The sequence below is a fragment of the Petaurus breviceps genome, unplaced genomic scaffold (assembly GCF_028583685.1).
Source record: "Petaurus breviceps papuanus isolate PSGF00001 unplaced genomic scaffold, PetGlider_PUasm1.0 428, whole genome shotgun sequence".
NCBI lineage: Eukaryota > Metazoa > Chordata > Mammalia > Diprotodontia > Petauridae > Petaurus > Petaurus breviceps.
This window is the reverse complement of record NW_027186331.1, coordinates 1,802,209-1,809,047: the sequence shown is the minus strand read 5'-3', so window position 1 is coordinate 1,809,047 and position 6,839 is coordinate 1,802,209. Positions and strand designations below refer to the sequence as shown.

At 52.9% G+C, this 6,839-nt stretch overlaps 1 protein-coding gene across 4 annotated transcripts in view; it reads left to right on the top strand.

Moving 5' to 3' along the window:
• The window catches only part of TXNRD2 (thioredoxin reductase 2), a 93,943-nt gene extending 92,964 nt beyond the window's left edge, over positions 1–979 (top strand). For 3 of the 4 annotated variants that reach the window (XM_069100846.1, XM_069100845.1, XM_069100842.1), the window contains one exon: positions 597–979. The gene's annotated coding sequence lies outside the window, so the exon portion shown is untranslated. The remainder of the gene's footprint in view (positions 1–596) is intronic. The other variant, XM_069100844.1, reaches the window with a different exon arrangement.
• Positions 980–6,839: the final 5,860 nt, after the last annotated feature.

The window sequence follows — 6,839 nt, the reverse complement described above, 5'->3', positions numbered from 1 at the left end:
TCCTCTTCCTCCTCCTCTCCCCCTCTTCCTCTTCCTCCTCCTCCTCTTCCTCTCCCCCTCCTCCTCTTCCTCCTCCTCTCTCCGTCCTCTTCCTCCTCCTCTCCCCCTCCTCCTCTTCCTCCTCCCTCTCCTCTTCCTCCCCCTCCTCTTCTGCACCAGCTTCCCAGAGTGGAGGCCTGTCACCACGAGTCAAGTGAACTGTAGGTGCCTTTAGGTGAGATCAGAATTCCTCAGGAAATACAGGGTTCAGTGTGTGTGTCCCCACATCTGGTAGATAAGATTCCGCCCTCAGATCCTGTCGACAGAGCTGCCTGCCAGCAAAGGGAATGGTGTTAGGAAGGAACCCAGCCTGGAAGGCTGCCTGTTTGCTGCTGCTCCCTGCGTGAAAACGCTTGGGAAAGGGGGTCCCGTCACCTCCCTTTCCCACCCGCTACTGCCGCCGCCCCCATCCAAGCGCCCCTATCGCCTTTGATACAGAAAAACAGAGGACATCCTGAGGAAACACCATCAGAATGTTCAGCATAACACAAATGGTTTGTCGAGGGCCTTGGGAAAAAAAAAAGCCAGACTGAAAATAAAATTTTATTCTTTTGCAGTGTTTTTCCAGCCCTGAAATGCCCGTTACCCAGCCTACCTGGGTCTGTGATGGCGGTGGGAACGGAAGCAGGACCTTTGTTTTAGCGGCAGAGACGTGCCACGTGGACAGTGGGCAGCCGCCTCCCTCTGGCCAGGCTGGCCCTCCCAGGACCGCCTCTGGCTCTGTGCTTGTCCTCCAGGCCCAGGCTCTCGTGGGCACAGGGCCTGAGTGACAGGGTGTGGGGCTGAGGACAGCGTGCCGGGGTAAGCCTCCCCTCAGCACCAGCTGGGCCAGGGATCTGCTCTCTAACGGGGTCTTGATGGATCTGTTCTCCTTAAGAACTTGCCCAGAATTACACTTGTCTCTCAGTCCCAGACTGAATCCGGTGCTAATGTAGCCAAAGACATCTTCTCTGATCAAAGGAAGGAAGGCAAGGAATCTTCTTCCCCCTTGTCTGTGTGCCCTGCTCGCTTTCTGACAGCCTGCTGTGTGCTCCTCCAGGGATGGCCTTCAGCTGGGGAACCACCTGACCTTCGACGGACGGATCCCCTACAGCCCCCATTTGTGTCCAAATGCCAGACCATGACGACTTGTACAGAAACCCACCCAGTGGGCCGTGCAAGTCTGAGCTCCCCTGGTATTGTGTGTGTGTGTGTGTGTGTGTGTGTGTGTGTGTGTGTGTGTGAGGGAGAGAGAGAGAGAGAGAGAGAGAGAGAGAGAGAGAGAGAGAGAGAGAATCCAAATTAACTAATAAACAAAGAAATTTTATTCTCCACTGTGACCACTTCTGGAATACTTGAGATCCAAGATCCACAGCTCAGAACAGCGCGTGGCCCAACCAGGTGGGGCAGCAGGGGGCAGGCATAGTGGAGAGGGAAAAGGGCCCTGTCTGCCTGTATCTGCCTATATCCCACCAGCAGCCCCTGCCTCTGACCAGGGGACTGCCTGGAAACTCCCATGATTCTGAGTGATCTGGAGTGGAAGCCTGTGGTCAAGTGTGTACACAAGGCTTCCATCCATCTAGCCTAGAGATGGAGAGTCTGGCCCTGCTGGCCCATGGGCCTTGGACACCAGTAAAAACCAACCTCCATTAATTTTTTAAGCAACCAAAACTCAGAATCGTCACTGAGCCAAACATTGAAACCAATGGGTGCTAGTGAAAGGGGAGCAATGAGTCTGCCCCCTTGGGTCCTGCCTGTCCTGCCTCACTCTGGCCTCGGCCTCCTTCCTTCATCCAGAAGTCGAGCCCCTGAGGCCCGTAGGCCGGCACATGCTCCCGGGTCTGGGCGCCCCCACTGCGTGCCACCCCCGCTTAGGATCTGGGCCCTGGGCAGAAGTTCCTGTTTGAGCTCCCACTGGCAGACCAGGAAGGCTTCTCGTGGCTCCAGATGAAGTCAGCAGCAGGCCCGGGAAGGAGGGGGTGGGAAAAAAAAAAAAAAAGGCGAAACCACAGGCTTTGTTCCAAAGTAGCACGCAGAAGATTTGGTGTAATTATTTTAATTGGTATGAGTGTTGGAGTATTTCTCTCCACTCAATGTCAGGTACCTAATTATATTTCCATTGTGTGCTGAAGTCAATATTGTCAAGCTATCCTCGGCGCTAATCCTTCACATTGAGGCTTGATGGGCCGAGTGAAATCCTCCCTTCAGCAGCCTGTTGTCGGGCCCGTCAGTCAGCTCACCCTGGCAGCGGGGCCCCAGCAGGGCCCAAAGAAAACAGCTCTTAGGGCTCCCGAGACACGGATGGGACCCTACTTGTCAGGGAACAAAGGAGAGCTCTTTCCTCTCTAATGGGTATAATGAAACCCTTAAGACATGTCAATATAAAAGCCCGAGGAGGCAGTGAACTCCCAGACTCAGGCTGACTCTCCAATTAAGATGCCAAGCTGACGGAGAGACTAAGCCCGATGTCCCACTCTCCCAAGTCAGATAATAAGATTATCATGTCTCATTTACCACATGGCTAAAAATACACGGGGTGCCAAAGGGTTGGGGAGGGAGAGAAGGCCCGCTTCCAGTGGCCCCCTCCCAGAGAATGCTGGCCAGCCCGGCCCCTTCGGAGAAGCCTTGGGCTTTTCCTGGCCTTGGAGGCAACCACACCGGGACACAGGGACCCAGGGAAGCATCTGGAGGGTGTCCAGCCCTGCCCTGGAAGAAGCCAGCAGCAGCATGGAGAGGGGCCCTTAGGAGGGCCAGGGGGAGCCCAGGGGACAAGTTATGTAAGGCCTTCCAGTCCCTCAGGGATTACCATTTGTCAAAGCTCTGAAAAGTAACTCTGAGCAGAAAGTATATGGAGTCTGGGGATCCCCAGGGGTCTTTACTCTTCTGGTCACTGCTGGGCAAGCAGTGAGGGCCAAGCAGATGTGTTCCTGCCAGGGTCTGGCTTCCCCTGAATCATCCAGCAGATAGATTATAGGGCCATAGGTCCAGGACTAGAAGGGACTTTGGGCACCATGGAGCCCATCTTCCCTATATTTTACAGATGAGGAAACTGAGGCCCTGGGCCATGAATCAGTTTGCCCACGGTCATATAGGTAAAAAAAAAAACAGATGGGATTAGAACCCGGGGTCTTTGACCTTTGAACCAGACCTCTTTCCATTGTACTTGGAGGTTCGAGGATGAATAAGACCCGAATGCTCAGTGTTCTCTCCACATCCCATGAATTTAGGCTTCCTGTGGCCTACCTAGCCATGAGCCACAGATAACAGACTGTAGCAGGCTAGGGCAGGGCCAAGGTCTTAGGGATGGGACCTTTTCCAAGTGTCTATCAATGACCTTTCCCTTGACTGATGGAAGGATGGCAAACTGAGAGACATCACGAGCTTGAAAGAATCAGTATTAAAGGTGGCCTTCCATAGGACAAAAGTATCCTGGGCAGAAGTGGGGCAAGAGGTGCAGGTCAATAATCTGTGACCTTGCCCGTCTTAGGGGCATCTTGGCCCTGTCCACTAAGTTTGTCCCAGGGGCTCTCCTCGAAGGAGGCAAAGGAGCGCCTTCTCTGATTTCCCTGTCATCAGAAGGATATCCTAAGAGCCCGTGGACTGAGCTCATCCTCACGCTCACCGCTTGGCCAGCCCGTCTTCGTGTTTATCAGACCCTTCCCAGTCCTCCACGTTTCCTTGTTCACCTCATGATTCTCACGTCCAGTTTTCAGAGTGCCATGTTCCGTATATATACCCCTAGTAAGATATTGGCACTGAAAAGGAGGGACCTTTATTTCTGGGAGAAATAAAGAATCAATAATGGAGCTTTTCAGTTTCCTAAAATCTATTCAGCCTTCTTAGTTTTTCGTTCTGAGCCCAACTTGCCAAGGTTGGTCTATCAGCAAGGATTGACCAGTCCCTTTTTGTGTGTCCAACTATGCCTTATTTTTTTTAAAAGAAGACTCCTACCAGAGTGTGCCCTGGATTGTCTCTGCCCTGTGAACTTCACACTATCTCGGACCTGCAGAATCATCAGCTTCCTGTCCTGCCTTCCCCACTCACCCATGAAGCCCTAACCTCCCCCCTGTGATCTTGGACAAGCTAGTTAACCCCCCTTTTCCACCTTCCAGTTTGGGCTGTTGGATAAAAGGCCCCTATTGTATGTGTTAATTATATGTGAGGAATATGTGCTGAGCCTCCCAGAGGCTGATCCCGGCCTTGGGAGCAGCTGCCACCAGCCGGCTCATCCCAAGCTCGTCTCCAGATGGAACAAGTGTCTCATCCCTGGGAGCCCAGAGCAGGCCAGGAGGCTTCCTTCCAAAGCCTGCTTGCATCAGCCAGAAATCTGATGGGAAAAGTGGATTCCCCCTGCGGGGGAAGGAGAAGCAGTGGAGATGGGGTCATGTTTAGACAAGGAGCCTGCCTGGTTGCCAAGGGGGAGGCCTGGGAGTCTACAGCCTGTCAGAGCTGGCATCTCAGAGGAAAATGTGATCCCAGCCCAAAAGGGTTTGGTTTCAGCTGCATTGGCTTGGCTGTGTCAGGCAGCGAGCGGAGACGCCTCCCCCAAGCCAGCCCCCAAGAACTGACCCCCGGCTTCTAGGCCTTACTAATGCCCTAGAAGCCCATGCTCCCATTTTAGAAGGAGAAATTGAGGTTCTGCCTGGGGAAGGCCCCATGAAGCAGAGAGAGAGAGCCTGGGGCCCCTCATCTTTTCCATCACACCTGCTCAGATGGATGTGGGGGTCCACCGACTGCCTGCCTTGGCTTGCCCCAGAGTGTAGGGGGCATAGGGAGAGCAGAGCCTGGCCAGACTGGGCTTCTGGACTTTGAAGGCCACTTGGTCCTCAGGTAGCCTTGAGCTCAGACTGCTCTGAGCTTGGATGACAAGGCCCAAGGCTTTTTCAAAGACACTAAGGGCACGAGAGCAGGTGTGGGCAGCTTAGGGTAACTGTGGCTCCAAGATCAGGGTTCAAATCCCACCGGTGACACTTCCTAGCTGTGTGACTTTGAGCAGGTCATTGAACCTCTCTGCCTTGGTGTCCTCATTTATAAAACGGGAATGATAACAGTGCTTACCTCCCAGGGCAGTTGTGAGAATCCCATGAGATAATATTTATACAGCACTTTGCAGAATTTAAAACTCTAAATAAATGCTAGCTAATATCATTATTATGAACATTTTTGTTATAGTTAACTGTGTGACCCTGGGCAGGTCCCTTAATGCCTGTCTGCCTCAGTTTCCCCATCTGTAAAATGAGTCTAATAATAGCACTTAGGCCTGTTGTGAGGATCCAGTGAGAGTAATTGTGGAGCCTGGTACACAGCATAAGAGATAGAAGTGTCAGCTTCCATCATCATCGTCACTAAGGGAATGAATAAATGAGTATTATCTTGTCTTTAAGCTGAAATCACTTTTTTTTCCCTAAAAATGTCGAAAGATCCTCTTTGGTTTTTTACACCATGATCTTTTCCCATTGTCACCCCCACCACTGAAGAAAGACAAACAGCTAAGCAAAGAGGCCGACACAATTACATTTCCAACAGTGTCTACGGCGTCCCACCTCCATGGGCCCCCACCTCTCCCCTTGGAATGCATCGGATGCCGGTTTTCTGATGTCTCCATGTCTGCCACCCACTTGGAAAGAAGAGAAGCAAATTCTTTTCTGTGAATCCTTGATCAGGAAGCAGGGAAAAGCTTCCTTCTCTTGCCGGCAATGGTCCTGCCCCAAGGTGGGCCATGACCCACCCACAGCCACCACTGTCCAAACGGGGCCCCGGGGGATCAGAGGGTGCAGTCTCTCAGCTCCAGGTTCTAGGAATCAGCCACCAGGCCCCATGATGAATTCTGCAGCAATTACGGAGCTGAGGTCAGGAAGTTATTAAAGACCATCAGCCCTGGAGGGGAAGGAGAAGTGGCAGCCAGGGCCCATAATTAGATCCTGAATGGCCATGGCCTTCACAGCTCTGTCCTTGGACGTCATCGGGCACCCTGGGCTGGGTGTGGGGGGCACGGGCCTCGGGGCCATTTTCCAGGCTTTCCCCACAAACGATTTCTGCCATCCTGGGTGTTTTCTAGTCTCAGTCTCCATCCAATCAACCCTTCATTTGTCCCTGCATGTCTGTCAGTTGGAGTGGAAAAATTCCCCCGCACACCAGCTCTCGAGAATGTTCCTGGTAACCTACAATTAACCTCCCCCAATCACTCCATAATCTGGTATAATTGCATTTTTCAGAGATTGTGCAATGATGTGGAGAGGGAGAACGGCAGAGCTCAGCGTGTGTCTCTCAGACCGGGAGCTGTTTTCTTCTGGGCCTCAGCATGCCCATATCCAAAATGGGGGCAGCAGCAATTCTTCCAGGAGGGCTGTGGGGTACGTGTGGCACAGGGGTCATGCCCATGGCATCCAGCCTGCCTGCTCTCCCCTCTCCCTGACACCTCCCACAGTCCTTTGCTACATCCCCCTCCCCTCCACTATTCCTCACCCTGTGATTTAGTCCATCCCATGGTGTCCCCTTAGTCCTTCATCTGCTGACCTTCAGGGCCCCCAAACTTGATTCGATGCTTTCTTTTCCCTCCCATTCTGTCTATGGGCACAGCTGGGGTGGGGTGGGGGGTGAATGGGAGGAAGGGACTGGGTAGTGGAGAAAGCATTGCCCTTGGAGGCAGGGAGACCTGGGGTCGAATCCTGCCACAGACACTCAGTAGTTTTGTGACTATGGGCACCTCCCCCGGGCCCTCTCAAGGAGAGTTCTTAAGCCAGCCAGGTCTCATTCCTTTCCAGGACGCCGCTTTTTCCTGTCTCTCTCTCTCTCTCTCTCTCTCTCTCTCTCTCTCTCTC